Below are 16124 nucleotides of genomic sequence, written 5' to 3' on the forward strand. Positions count from 1 at the left end.
GGTATAAGGAACAAAAAGGTACTTGTTCACGTTTAGGGATATTGTTTATCCTGGTTTCATGCAAGAACAGAGCCATATTTTAGCTAGGAAGTCTTTTAAAGTGGTTTTGAAAGATGGGAGGGTATTGACCTGATGGATACAGGTAAGGAGCTCCAGGCCTTAGCAACCTTGTACAAGTACAGACAATACATAGCAGATCTGAGAGGTTTGTAGACGGACAAGAGTTTTTAGTCATTGATCACAATAACTGACTGGGAATACAGCTGTGTAGAATGTTTAATGCTGGACAGGCAGATGGATGCTGGATAATTTCAAAGACGTTAAAAGGCATCTGTATATGTGCTAACTGATGAGGCAGTTCTAACAATTTAGGCTTTTTAGTGCTATACAGTGGTGGGTTCTGAAAGGGATATTTGCTGCAAATTTAGCAAGTTTGTTATAGCATTGTTTAAGTTTTAACTTTTGTGAAGCCTGGAGATTAGTAAGAATGGGAGTGCTATAAAAAAGAATGGGGAGGAGATAAGTAGTGCCAAGTGTGGTTGTAGAGTCTTAGTCTCTGTAAAGCATCCCTAGTTTTTCTTATGCAATCTTGTATATGCAGGTCAAATATTTGCTATAAGAAGTGACTTCAACGGCTGCATTACCAAGAGAGAGGACGTAAACTTTGTTTTTTCATGAGACAGGGATTTGGGGAAAATAAATAGTAGTTCGGTCTTTTTTGGGTTGAGCATAAGTTCAGAATTACGAAGCGATGTTTCAGTGGCTGTTAAAGCTTCCAGGGTAATTTTTGGAGGTGTACCATGTTGTCAGATGTGCAAATGAGAGTGGAAACATCTGCAATATTGTATTAGGGTGGCCTGCTGTGTGGATGCATGTTGGTGAAAATGTTAAAGAGGAGAGGACAAAGGATAGAGCCTTGTGGTACACTGGTGGTGACTTGGAGGTAAGGAGAGTGTGTGGAGTGCCATTTTACTGACTGATACCTATTGGACAAGTAGCTTTTAACCACAGAAGGGTGGACTGAGAGAGACCTAGTGAGGACATTTGAAGTAAAAGTTTGCTGTGACAAACTGAGTCGAAGACTTTACACAAATCTAGAAAGGAAGAGACGAGTTATTGCCATTATCTCTAGCTTTACTGACAGTATCTATATAGTTTAGAAGGGCAGTGCTAGCACTATGGGAAGGACAGAAGCCATGTTGTGTAGAGGACAGGAGTTCTTCCTGCAGGAGATAGCCTAGCAATATTCTTTGAATACATCTTTTCAAGTATTTTGGTGAGAGGAGATAAGACTGTTATAGGTCTAAAGTTATTAATGTCTGTTGAATTTCCTCCTTTATGTAGGGGGATAATGTTTGACTTCTTCCAGAGAGGGGGAACATGGGAATCCTGGACTGACCTATTTATAAGGATTGAAACAGGATACACAATGCTATTCGTTAATATTTTTAGGTACTCGCTTGGAAGGTCATCCGCTGAAGAACAGCACGGTTTAAGGTTAACAGTAGTTTTATATAGGGTATGGACACAAATCTGAAGGTGAAAGTGGATGCGTTAAAATGTGGTTGTTGGACAAGGTTGAGATTAGTACAGCATCTCTAAACAAGGATTCCTCAAAATCTATCTATAAAATAAGAGATGGAACTGTATTGCAGTTTCAAGTGGTGAGTTATCATGAGAGGGTCTGGTTTGAATTTTTAGCCGGGATGTACGATTTCTTTAATGGATGTTGAACATTTTTAAGGTAGTATTTAGTATTATTCTGAAAGTTATTATAGTGTAGCTTTTGTTTTCATTTATTTGCTTTTTAGCATGATTGTGAAGCATTCTGAAGTTTTCAAGATATTGAGGTGTTTTACATTTTTGCCATTATTCCATGCTTTTTCTCTATTCTGCATTAGCATTCTACTCTTTTTTGATAGCCAATTTGCATTATTTGTTTTTAGTCTCCTCCAATAGGAGGCTATTTGAGATATTTAGAAACGCTGTATTGAATTTGTTTACAGCATCGTCTAAAGGGAGAATTTTTAGGAAGTTCCAGTTAATATATGATGGTGTAGTAATGAACATTTCTGGGTTAAACTTGGAAAGGTTGTGTGTTTTATAAATATGCTCTTTAAATTGATGTGAGATGTCTGTTCATATAGATTGAGGGACGATCACTGTGGTGGAGTATTTGCTAGAGTCTGATAATAGGATCCAGTCTAATAGGGAATTTGATATTTTGCTGTAATGTGAGGGACTATTAATTAGTTGTGCAAAACCATACAAGTTCATGCTAGAGAGAGTTTATGTCCAACCAACTGACATTCACATCATCTAGTAGCGTTTTTATTTTTATGGAAATGGTGTGGATATGCAATGTAAGATATCTTCCAGTATGGCTGTATTGTCACCAGGAGGGATGTAAAAGACAGTAATACATATTTGTTTATAATTGCTTATTTTTAGGAAAGCAATAAGAAGCTCTGCTGAACTGAATTTTGGTACTGGTTTGCTCTAAGGGGAATGTGGTAGGTGCTGGGAAATATTAAAGCAATATCACCACCTTTAATCTTTATAAGGTCATTATGAATGATATTATAACTAGGAGGTACAACTTCAGAGTAGTTTATGCTGGGTTTAAGCCAAGTTTCAGTTACGGCAAGAACGTCCGGCTTACGTTGGGTAATCTAGCTATGTTGTTCAACACTTTTACTTGTTACGCTTCTAAGATTTATTGCAACAAAAATCAGATCACCAGGGTTGGGGACTGGCTGTTACTGGGTTAGAGAAGTGTGTGGGTGAGAATTATCTTCGAGTTATTGCAACAGGTGGGGTCAGGATTACAGTGTACATGTCCTCCTAGAAGATTTTAGTATATTGGGGAATTATGCATACTTGTTTTTTTGGACAGGATTCTTGCACTTAATTTTGTTTTGGTTTGAGTTGAAGTGCAATCAATCAGTCTACATTTGGAATACGGATGAGGGGCAGTATTAAATAGGTTTGGTACAATGTGTGGACAGTGTAGAGAGGAAGTACGGATAGGTGGTTGGAACAGAGTTGGAGAGAAGTTGACAGATATTACTGTGTCATGGTAGGATGGAAGATGGCACAGTAGGAGGAAAAGAACAGAGGATAAGCTGAAAAGTAGGAAACAAGAAGTTGCAGGGCAATAGACGATCCAGTGATGGTGGATTCTGATAGCTGGTAGAGGACAAGTAAGGAGAGAAGCATTTCCTATAAATGAAGAGAGTTAGGAGTTAGAGTTAGACAGTCAGAATAGCCAGGACTGCTATAAGCTCACAAGTGCACAGGGAATATGAATGCAGCCAGCATTGCTAGAAGCATCATTCTGTTGTTTAAGTTCCTTGGCCCTACAAGGAATTGTGACTGTGGCAAACTATTTTCTTAATTATGAAGTTCTGTTAAGACATTGAAAGCAGCTAGGTCTAAAACAAACAGAATACCAGTTAAAATAACTATATACAATTATTCAGGGGTGAAGGGCAGCTTTACTATTACCGTGACCACTCCTCAAATGTCTACAGTTACATCACATATATTACAATAGTACTGTCTTTTGGAAGGGCGACTGTAACAGTAAATGACATTTGTATAGATTTCCAAGGAAAACTACCACCCCTACCCAAAAGAGGTGGGTAGGTACAGGTTATTCATTCAGCATCCGTTTCAGCAGTCCAGTCTCTGCTCACCACCAACAACCTACCACTCTTCTAAATTACTAACTCCACAGCTAAGCTACTATTCTGCTCTCATATTTCATTTTGTTAGAGATTTGTACTTCTGAAATGGTTGAACTTTCACACTTCTGTAACTGCACTTCATAATAACTAGTCTGAATGTCATTTTGAATATATATTTACAGCTACTCAAACACTCGGATTTCTTCCTGCATGCTTGCCTACACTCTACTACAATTGCTTATTTTCTGTTAATGTATTTCTGCTTCCATTTTATTTCTTAAATATAGAAATCCTTAATTCTCCAAATGTTTAACAAGTTACAGACTTTGTCCACTGCCACTACAGCTACACTGTATTCAAATGTATTTTCTCTCTGAATGATGTATATACTATGCTTGACATTCATGCTTATAATTATCTACGAACATTACATACTTGCCTTGTATTGTCTATAGAGGTTTTCTCCCCGGGCCTCCAAGAAAACGGGCTCTTCTTAGCCCAGTGGACTTTCCCGGTCATCAAAATGAATAAATACATACATATATGTATTTATTCAGTAACACAGCCATGCCAAAGCTTAGACTACCCATAGACTGTGAATCTAAATTTTTCCATTCTAGAAAAGTTGTGGACTGAAGACAAACTGGAAGCTTTTGAAACATCTGAAGAAATATTTCTGAAATACACTGCTGATGCTGTTGAGACCCTAGTGGAATCTGGTTTTCAGTGCCTTGTAAATATTTATTATACTTGTCATAACAAAATGCATCGCAACATGCCAGCCATTTAGACAGCTTCTCCTACTAATGGTGGTGGGTCTTGCTTCCCTTTCTTAAACAATGCTTAATTTATTGTCTTTGCTAACCTGGTTAGTCCCACTAGGCCAATGGCCTCTTTTCTGGGGAGACCCGAGATGGTATTCATAGTGATTAGGGGAAATTTAGCCAGGGCACCAATGAACTTCCTCTATTCATTATTATTGTGAGTGGGAACCATTTTGCAGGAGCACCTCCTGTTTCTATTCCAGGCTCAGAGGTAGCCCGGAGAAACAGGGAGGCGGATGAAGAAAGAAGGAGATGACGAAGTGATGAAAAAAATGGAGGAGAAAGAAAATATTGACACGGGAGAATGTGTGCAGGATTCTAAAGAGATATTCCAAAGAAATATGTTTGATGGGGATAAGTCAGCAAATGTTGGATGTACAATTACAACCCTCCAGTCAGAAGGGTTGCAGGATGATTTACTTAAAGAAATGTTGGTGCAGAGTGAGCCAAAAAATGAAGGAGATTTTCCTGGGGGGGATATTATGGAGAAAATACAAAAGGAGGATGCAGAGACAATCCTGAAGAATAACAGTGAGAAAGAAAAGAAAATACAGGCAGAGAAAGTAAAAGACAAAAGTGGAGTAGCAGAAAAGAAGGCAGAAGAAAATTGAAAACAGAAGTATGTGGCAAGAATTCAAAGTAAACAAAATAAAGAAATGGTCAAGTCTGAAACGTGGGACAATTTAATAGCTCCTCTGGGTATAAAAGCATATCAGGTAAGAGCATTTATTTTTATTATGTGACATTATATTTAAGACTTTTTTTACAATAGAAAATCTTCTTGGAGAATATGAAAAAATAAAGACGGTTACCCATGGAATCTTTATGTAATAAAAGTATTTAACAGGGAAACAAAAAAAAGTAAATGTATATACAATTTCAAACAAAGCTATAAAGACAGACATTGAAAGGATATCTGAAAACTTTATGTAAAGAAGTACTGGACATTGCAAACGTTTATGACAAAAGGGGTTACGGACTGGTGGCTGGGATTCTACTATTGTGTTAAAAACAGAAAGAGGAAAAATTATACATATACCAAGCATAACAATGATGTCTTGGGTTTCCCCAGTATTCTACAGGGTTTTTTGGTGTGGAAAAGAAGGTCATTTGATGAGCAACTACGACAAAAGAAATACTACAGTTGTGTAGAAATGAGGCATAATGCAAAAAATGTGAATTGAAATATTATAAATGTAACAAAATTGAACATTTACGGATGGATTGCAAAAATGAAAGTGAGAGTAAGGAACAGAAAAGAAAAAGGAAAATGAACAAAGAATACATTTTAGGCATAATACAAACAGAAGAAAAAAATAGATGAAAAAAATAATAAGAGGACCCAGAAAAAGGTTCTGAAATAAGTGATGAAGACAAGGATCAGTCCTTGGACCACTCCTTTTTGGCATTTACTTCTCAGAAGTCAAGGCCAATATCAGTGGTCTCTGGCTGACTAAATTTGCAGATGATTGCAAATTAGGAGCTGACACTGACTGGTGTCAGAGCCATGGACTAAAACTAAATGCCAAGAAATGCATAACAGTAACCTTTGGGAAGTCATCCATCCCTGGTAACTATCATATTGACCCAGTAGCCAGGGACTTACGGACACACACAGATAGTAATTTGACTTGACCTTTGACCATCACGTGTCTACAGTGGTGAGGAAATCATTCTATGTTGCGCAACTTATAAATCCAAGTCCAAGGAAGTCATTGTTTCACTGTATTCAGCATTCATATGCTCCCTTTGGTATGTACCTAACCAAACATATCCAACAACTGAACATCCACAGACTTTCCTCACTAAGAGAGTACAGGGCACGAGTAAAATGCCCTATGCAGACCACCTCAAGGCCCTATCCCTGTATTCTGTCATTGACCCCAACGCCTGAAGGACATGACGTGCGGCTACCTTCTGATTTTGAAGTAACTGGTTTGTCATCTGATTGTTAATATTCTCAAAGCTGGAAGTTTGGCAATCATCTCAGTAGTGTCCAAAACTGCTCCAATGAACTCAAAGTTCTGTACTGGTTCCAGGTGTGATTTTTTGGCAGTTTACTGTGATACCCAATTGTGCACAAAGCTGAAGAACTGAGTTCCATGCATTTAACAGTAGATGCCTGGTCAGGGAGGAAATGAGCCAGTGGTGTAAATAAGGAAACACCCAGAATCCTGGCCAACTCAGGTGAACCGCAACCACTGCCATACATTTGGTGAACCCCATGCGGGTTGTGGTGAGATAAAAAGGCAGTGACCTGAACTGAAAATTACTGGCTCCCAACTGGAAGCGTATGTATCTTCTGAAGTGCCTTGTCCATTATATGTGGTAGTATGCGTCCTGAAGATCCACTGAGAACATCCAATCATCCTTCTCCAAGAATCGAAGTATGGACTAAACTGTGACCATTTGGAACTTGCTGTGTTTAATTGACTTGTTTAGCTTGCTGAGATCCAGAATTGGTCTCCAGTCTCCTGTTTTCTTTGGAACTAAAAAGAATCTTGAGTAAGTTCTGTATCCTCTCTGGTCTGGGGGGACCTTTTGGATGACTCTTTTTTTTCTAACAGTTTTTGAATTTGCAAGGCTGCTTGATCCCTTTGACTGAGTGGAATGTCTGGGATTTTCTTGTTGGGAGGTGGTTGTTGAGAGAAGGGAATTTGGTACCCTCTAGATATTATCCTCTGTACCCATGTATCAGAAGCTATCCTTTGCCAGGCTTTCCTGTGCAGGGATAGACAACCCCTGATTGCCTCCAGAGGTGGACAATCAGTCCTCCTTTCAGGAGCACTGGAAGGGTTCCCCGAAAAAGGGTTCTCGTAAGTCTTGGTTCTGCGGGCCTCCTTTGCCACGAGGGCGGCGTCTTCCATTATTATTGTTTCGTCCCTCTGCCTCTGGGGGAAAATCTCCATGTGTGTCCTGGTAAGAACTCTGAGATTTTTTGAGCCACATCTTCCCGCTTCCTCTTTATCCTTTAAAGTAGGGTTTCTGGGGAGAAAAAAAAAAGTATGCCCATGGCAGACAGTCTTACCTTACTTCTCACACCTGGAAAGGGTATCTTTAACTTTTGGTCCAAAAAGAGAGGAATCATCAAATGGGGCATTGATAAAGGAAGACTTAAAGGGCTCTGCAATGTCACACAGATGCATCCAGGCATGCCTCCTCATAGCGATGCCGGAACCTGCCTTTCTACTTGTCCCTTTGGCTGTGTGTGCAATAAGCCGCATGGAAAAGTTAACTATAGAGTGTAGGGTTGCTAGCTGGGAAGATACCATTTGAAGAACCCCCTTAGCTACTGCACCTTCCAGGGTATCTGAGAGCTCCTTAATCAGATCCCTTTGTAACCTCGTAAAATGGGAAAGATAGTTCAGCGATCACAAGGCAAATGTCACTGAAGAGAAAACATGCTTCCCACATCTAGCTATCGTCCTAGAATCTTTATTAGGAGGGTGGATAGTAGAACTCTCCTCAGAGTTCCTTTTTGGTCACTGCCGCCATGAGCTACTGCAACACCCTTAGTCCAGAAGGCTTTATCTGAAGGAGTTGTAATTATCTTGTTTGATCTCTGGGAACAGGCTTGATGGAATCTGGGGTCTCCCATGCCCACCGAGAGATCAAACCTATGAGCGCATTGGTGGATGGAGTCACCCAGGAGGAAGACTGGCGAGAACCAAAAGCTGCCAGGTACACAGACTCCTCAGCAGAAGGATTAAATGAACTGACAGCCACCTCTCTGCTTCAATATTTTTAGAATCTCCCCAAAGGATACGTCCTCAGGCGGTGACCATGGGGATCCTTCTGTTTCATCGAGGTTGGTGTTTTCACTGGCAGACTCCTCAGTGGAATCCACATGTTTCCTCTTACAAAGTCTCTTCTGAGGAATGTCCTCGGTGGGAGACTCTGGGGAGTATCTGAAGAGACAGGGGGACCTCGCTGGGTATCCTGGTGCTTGAGGTCTCACTGTGCCAGTGGAGTGTGCTGGTCAGAAATGGTATGCAGAGAATCCTGAGAGGACTGAGGATCCAAAGAGGGAGATAGCCTTTTAGTTGCATTGGCAGCCACTGCCCTCTCTAAAGTCCCAAAGGCTGACTGCTCCTGAGTGAAAGAGGGCCCCGGCCCTGAAAAGACATACTTGTGAGATGAAGCCTCTTCCAACCCGGAAGACAGCGCAACCTGGGTAGAAGCTGGAGACGAGCTCACCCGCACAGGAGCCCAGAGATGCAGTGACTGTTCCAACACTCTGGGAGTCAAATGCTCTCAAGGACTGCGAGAGTCACTACAGCTCTGGGAGCTCAACGGATCTGAGAAAGTGGAAGAGATCAGAGCAAAGACTTGATCCGAAGATGATGTTCTCGGATCTGACCTAAAGGGTATCTGGCACATCAGATCCGAGGGCTCTGAAACTTGTCCTGAAGTCACAGGAGGATCCAGAGAGGGAGTAGTAGACTAAAGAAGCCCTGGAACCGAGTGGGTCAGGGCCAAGGGCGACTTAGTTATGCCCTGCGCTCATAGAATCTTCTGCACCAAATGCTCCAAGTCATCCTCAGTATGACTCCTAGCTGAATGAGAAGAGGAGCCAGAAGGGGATCATGGCCTGGAAAACAAGGGGGATAGTACTCCAAGAGGTACAGGGTCATAAGCTGGTGAGCACCTGGTCCGAAGGAAGAGTTGTAACAGGTTTAAAGGCACTCTTCTTTGGATTTGATACCAATAGATCCAGCCCATCTTTAACAGATGACACTGGAGCAGAAAATACTGGATCCAATTTGGCAGTAGTCGGTGCCGAAGGCCCCGACAGATCTTTATCTGCAAGTTTTGAAATTTTTATGTTTGGCTCTGAGGTATCTGATGGAGCCGATGAAGGCCTCTTTTTGCCCTTATCACCAGCTTTTACATTCAGGGAAGAAGCAGGACTGGATTCAGCAGACTTCGACTTAGAAGCCGATTTTACTGGGGAAGCAGAAATGGCCTCTTCGTAAAAGGGATGCTTCCCTCTGCCTTTGATCAGTTTATTCCTTCTTTCAACCAATGCACGGTGGTTGAAAGAATGACAAATGCAGGAGTTCTCCTGTAAGTGTAGATGCCCTTAACCATAGATGCATAAGTCATATGAATCACTAAGCAGGATTTTATGTCCACATTTACCGCATTTTTTAAAGCCAGCAGGCTTGTCATGTTGGTCTGACATGACAAGACGGTAGGCAATAAAAGACAGAATAAGTTAGAAGAAAGATTTTTATTTTTTGATGGAAAAAAGTTAGGAGGGTAAATCTACTAACAATAGTAGTCAAAGCAACCTAAAAGGTAGGGGATAAGGGAAAAAATATACTAAAAAGGACAGTTATAGGGGAGAGAAAGAGAGAGGGGAAAACAAGTAACCTAATAAAAGGTGGCTACCAAGGATATATGAAAATTATTTGAACAAGGGGAGAAACAGATCAACAGTAAGACACGGAAACTTGACAGAGAATAAGAAAAGGCAGTAATTTAAAGCAGTATGACCTGACGGCAAATGAGATCTGAGGGAACAGGGAGAGAGGCATTGTGCGTAAGGGGAGTGTCCAACAGCTTCTTTGGTTGCCAAGAGCTTAGTCTCGGCCTAGTCGGATCTGATGATTGGATACGTAACTCATCCGTGAGGAGGAGATGAAAAAATTGACAATATCAGATCATTTCTACACCATAAAGTCTGTGTCTACTCTGACAGTGCAATGACTATATTACCACTGCTCAATGACCTCATTTTCCCACTACTCCTCCAGACTGTCACAATAATGAACCAAATATCACATTTAAGGATGTTTTGCATGAACCGCTGTGCTCTCCTGCACCCTCCTCAATGTGAGGCCCTTCCCTCATCTCTAAACACACTGCTTCTGAAGACACACACAGTCAAAGGAAAACAAATGCTCTCTGAACAGGTACAACCTTGGAGATAGTGCATTTAAAGATACGGTTATAGGTTCATAGGTTTATACTAGGCTATCTGCCCTAAGGCATTTATAAGCCTAGCCCAAATTTTTGTGGCTTACGCCCTTATATGAAAAAATACTGTACCCATTAGTTTGTTGTGCCTCTGTCCAGCAGTGACACAGAGATGATTCCCGGGATAAACCTACGATCTCCCATCCACAGGTCAAGATTTCTCTTGAACAGAGCCAGCGAGGTGCTCTGCCTCACATGGATCGGGATTTTATTCCACAGCATAGGGAGTCTCTGAGTGATAAATCTATCCCTCCAGCACATCCTATTTATATCCGTGCTAAGGTTTAAGTCACTTGCTCTAGTGGTTTTGGTGGATTTGGATTTTTTGAGGTGGAGCATGTCCATTAATTCGGGTTGGACATGGCCTTGTATGTCAGGCACATGTCACCTCTGAGCAGACGGTATGCAACTGAATAGAGCTGGAGTTTCTTCAATCTGGCAGCATATGACAGATTTTGGAGTCCCTTTATCCTTTTGGTGAGGAACTTTTGGGGTCTCTCCAATTGCTGCAGATGTCGGGTGAGATACATCCCGAATGGGGCATTGTACTCGATCATTGGTCTGATAAGTGAAGAGTACAGGGGAACAATGACCTCACTAGATCTGGATGTGAATCCCTTCATGATCAGGTGGGCAATGTAGAAGGTCTTTCTAACCACTTTAGCAACGTGAGTGTCAAAAGAAAGGCCACTGTCAACCTGGGTCCCCAGGTCCCTGATAACCTCTTCTGTGCTTAGTGGATTGCCACCTATATGGTAGCTTGGGGTTACCTTGTTTTTCCCGAAGGGTATGACTATACATTTTTTCGGCATTTATCTTCAAGCCATGGGGCTCTGACACCAGCTATCTGTTTCTGTGAGTCCCTTCTGAAGGATATCCGTGTCCGATGCACTTTCCACTATGGCGCCCAGTTTGCAGTCGTCTGCAAACTTTGTCAGCCAAAGTCCTCCCATGTTGGCCTGTACTTCTGAGAAGTAGATGCCGAACAATAGGGGGCCAAGGACCGAGCCCTGTGGGACACCACTTGTGACCGGCTTGGAGTCTGACATAGTGCCAGCAACTCTAACCCTGTGGGTTCTGTCCTTAAGCCAGTTTGCAACCCATCTTGTGACATATGGGTTTACATTTAAGCTGGTAAGTTTTTCTACAATACCAGAGTGGGGTATTGTGTCGAAGGCCTTTGCAAGGTCAAGGTAGGCTGTATGGACTGCCTTTCCCTCATCAATGGCCTTGGTGACTGTTTCAAGAAGTCGACCAAGTTCAAAAGGCATGATCTGCCCTTGACGAAGCCAAACTGGGTCGGGTCCAATGTCTGCAAGTCTCCTATATCTTTGTTTATGAGCTCCATTATGATCCTCTCCATAGCTTTGCAGACTAGACTTGTTAAGCTTATGGGGCGGTAATTACCAGGGTCTGTAGAGGCACCGCCTTTGTGGAGTGGGACCACAGTTGCCGTACGCCACTCCTTGGGCATGTATCCTGTGGTAAGGCTGAGATTAAACAGCTGCCTTATGTGCGGGTTTAATTCCTCATTTAGCTCGTGAAGCACACAGCCGGGGACACCATCCGGTCCCATTGATGCTGTGTTTTTAGCTTTAGAGAGAGCAGCTTTCACCTGCGCGTTTGAGATGTCTGGGAGGCTACACTCTGCTGGGATAGTTATCTCTCCTTTAGGGGGGGGAGATGGGGGTGAAGTTTGCACTGAACCTGTCTGCCAGTATGTTGGCAATGTCTGTGGGTTCAGTGATTTTTGTATCATTTTGGACTAATTCTGAGCATATCTGGGAGTTTCCAACCAGGTTCCTAACATAGCTGAAAAAGGCCTTATTATTGTCCTTTGAATCCATGGCAATTTTTCTCTCAAAATTGGCCTTAGTTGATTTTATGAGTGCTCGTATTTTTTTACTAATAATGATCAGGGGTGACTTCCCTTTTATGGATTTTGTTCTATCATGTAATAGCTTTCTCGTCTTATTGTAAAGTTTGTTAATGGCTGGGGTCCACCAGACTGGACGTTTGCCCTTTGTGGAAAGAGTCTTGGTTTTATTTGGGATTGCCTGATCCATGCAGTCCTGGAGGTGTTCATAGAAGGCATTTGTAAGGGCTTCCGCAGCTTTGGTTGTGGTTTCCACTGGCTCAGGGGCCTTGAAGGATACCACACCAGTCTTGAGTAGTGTGAAGTTTGCTTTAGAGAAGTTCTTCACTGTGGTCTTTTTTGTTTGGGGTGGGGGCGGGATGTGGATTTCCAGTGAGATTAGTTTATGATCAGATCTCACCAATGAGGGATATACTTCGGTGTGGAGCATTTTGTCCCCATGTTTGTGATAATGAGATCTAGTATATTTTCTCCTCTTGTGGGAACAGTGACTAGCTGTTCCATGGCACTTGAATTTATGAACTCCAGGAACCGTTGGGCTAGAAAGTTAGGGCTTGAGTAATGTTCCCAGTCTATATTCGGGTAGTTGAAGTCACCCAATATGATGGTGTTTGGAGATACATTTATACCCTCCAGTGTCTTCAGGAAGGCTGTGTGGGGTTCCTGAGTTTGAGAGTGTGGCCTGTAGCATGCTACAATTTGTAGAGCAGTTTTGCCTATGGTTAGTTGCACCTGGATGGTTTCCGAGCTTTGCGTTGCCACCAACCTGCAGGTGTGGGTATCCTTTATGAATAGGGATACACCCCCTCCTTTTGTTGTGTGATCCGGAATTTGGGGCGGACGCATGATATGAGGTAAAACCTAATAGTGCCGGGGTGCTCTCAGGAGCCTTGAACCAGGTTTCAGTTACAGCACGGACATCGATGTTCTCCATACTGAGAAGGGCCTCGAGTGCGTGCATTTTGAGATTTAGACTTCTGGCATTGAGCAGCATTACCCTCAGTTTCTTCCCATTTTTGTTTTCTAGGGTGGTAGGTTTAGAATTTGAGCCTTGCCTAAAAAAGGCACTATGGGGGTGGCAAGAGCCTTAGCCAATATCCGGAATCCCAGGGGTGACAGGTGCAAGCCGTCCCTTGCGAAGCAGCATGGCTTGTCAAGCATGTCATCCCAGGCAGACAGACACTGGATCCCCTTTGAATGACACCAGACATTAAGCCAATTGTTAAAGCTGATCATCTTGTCTCTATATTGTGGCATCATTCTTGGTGAAGGAAGGATACTGCTCAGGGTGAGGGTCATACCTGCCTGGGCTACATAATCAGAGAGCTCCTCTATATCTCTTTTCATGTAGTCCAGGAAGGTACGTCTCAGGTCGTTCACACCAGCATGGACAATGACTGTGTCATATTTGTACTTGTCGTGGAGTGACCAGAGTGCTTGTGTTATGTGGCGGATTCTAGCACCCGATAGGCAGCTTACTGTGACCCTCTCCTTGTTCAGCCTGGTGAGTGGGACTATGGAGTCACCTATGACAAGTATGTTTGGTGTTGTATTTGGCCTTAAGGGCTGTGACTGCGTTGCACACTGCTTTTGTGGTTTATGTGTTGCTTGTGGGGTGTCTTGAGGTAGCAGTTGTTTGGGTGTCTGCTTTGGAGGCCTCTGCTGTTTAGGTAAATTTTTACTCAGAGCCTCCGAGTATGTCTTTGTGTGTTTATGTGTTTGATTCAGTGGTGTGGTAGCATTATGTGAGGCTGGTTTTGTGATGCGTGTAGTTGCCTTCTCCTCTTGTCTGGTCTTGCCAGTCCCGAGTTGAGAGAGCTCAGCCTCCAGTTTGGCTAAATAGCTGCATCTCTCGCAAGTATTTGTGTTATGTGGGAGGAGGAGAGGGTTGTATGAGACAGAATGCCTATATTTGGGGCAGAAATAATACATAAAGGATTGATTCTCGTTAGATGTAATACAGAAGTAAATCAAGTGGCAGGAATATAGTTATCAGGAACATGGATGCAATAACCTGGGTGATGACATGAAATGGAACCTACAATTTAAAGCCCATGAGGGAGATGTATGTACTTTAGGAGATCTTAAACTTGGAAATCCTTTAAGTAAAACTTTTTATAGATAAATGTGCTTTAACCAGTGAAAAAGTATTTAAGCAAAAAGTATTAACTGCCTCATGTTCACTGACAACCAATTAATTTTAGAACAGTATGTGAGACATGCAGATACACAATGTCACTGGAGACAAAGCTCTCACATGCACATATGAAAAATGCAAACCATGTTGTCAGCGTTACACCCAAAATACCCACCACCAACATTAAGGAACAAACACACAGACCTACAAATATGGAGGTACTCACATGTAATCTACCCAAACCTCCATGACCTCCAAAAAGAATCTTTCAGTGGCCCCGTGCACATTAAAAAAAATACAATGCATCAAACAACACGTAACTCTGAAAATCACAGTAACCCCATTTCCAAGCCCATAAGGCAACATGCCACACAGCCAAACATTCTAGTTATTGGGTTTTTCATTGCAAGACATACCGATGTCCCCCTTACCAGGCCAAAGACAAGATCACACTCTGCTGTCTGTTTGGTGCCAGGAGCCACCAGATCATGCATGCACTTAAGTCTTTAAACCATGAGTAACACTATGACATGGTCATAGCCCATGTGGGTGTAAATGACCCATGATGCACCTCACTGGGCTATACGAAGAGACACATGATGTAGCTCTCTGATTGTGTGTCACAGGTGGGTATGAATCTAGCCCTGAGTAGCATCCTACCTTCACCAATGATGATGATGCCACAGTACCAGCTACTTCAACAATTGGCTTAGATGTTCTTCGTGTTTCACTGCTGCAGTCATTACATTTGGGTTATCTGCTTGCAGGTAGCCCTCAGCCGCCCTGATTATCAACTTCTTGGGTCCTGCGTCGGTTGCTGTCTCTTCTTCCATGACGTCAGGTAGTCAGGGGTATAAAGCATGCAGCCGATGCCATTACATCAGTCTTTCTTGCCGTGCAGGCCAGAAGCAGAAGCCGTTCACAAGTGCCGGTCAGCTGACTCCTGAAATTTTTGTTTTTGAGTTTCAGAACCGAAGTCTTCAAAAAAGCTAAGTACCCCATTGGGGATCCTTTTTCTTGCTCTAAACAGATGTCAGTAAAAGTTAACAATTGTATTACTTGTGGAAAGCAAATACCTCAAAGATTTTCATTCATACTGCATTCCTTGCTTAGACTCAAACCACGACGTTCCTCGCTGTCAGTTTTGTGCCTTATTCAATCCTTGAACTATTCGTCGTTGGTTCATTTTTGCATCAAACTATTTCGGTACTCGGTTTAATTACCCAGAAATGGCTTCGGTAAGCCATCCGACTACAGACATTCCGAAAAAACGTAAAGATAAAGACAGACAGGCCGCATAGGTCCAAAGCTGCTGACAATGCTTCCGTTAAGCTAGTCGTCAGTTCGCTGGTACTCAGGGAGGTGCTTTCGAAGCCCCTGATACCCGCTACTTCAGATTCGCAGGCTTCTACTGAGACCCATTCGGAGTCCAGTATGCCGCGAGATGCTTCTTCAACTATGGAACCTGCGGATGTCTCTACCTTGGATGGGTCCAGAGCTGCTGTGCAGGCACCGGCTTCTGAGGGTGTATTCAGGCCTACTGACTTGCATATCAAACCGATGCCTTCTTCTTCAAGGCCTAAAACTCAATCCATGCCTAGAAAACAGACGTCCAA

General features: G+C 42.5%; 1 protein-coding gene across 1 annotated transcript in view; it reads right to left on the reverse strand.

The window, feature by feature from the left end:
- The window catches only part of DDX55 (DEAD-box helicase 55), a 584207-nt gene that overhangs the window by 358697 nt on the left and 209386 nt on the right, over nucleotides 1-16124 (reverse strand). The gene's annotated exons all lie outside the window — the stretch shown is intronic.

Source organism: Protopterus annectens, chromosome 4.part0, assembly GCF_019279795.1.
Source record: "Protopterus annectens isolate FY-2018-M chromosome 4.part0, PAN1.0, whole genome shotgun sequence".
NCBI lineage: Eukaryota > Metazoa > Chordata > Ceratodontiformes > Protopteridae > Protopterus > Protopterus annectens.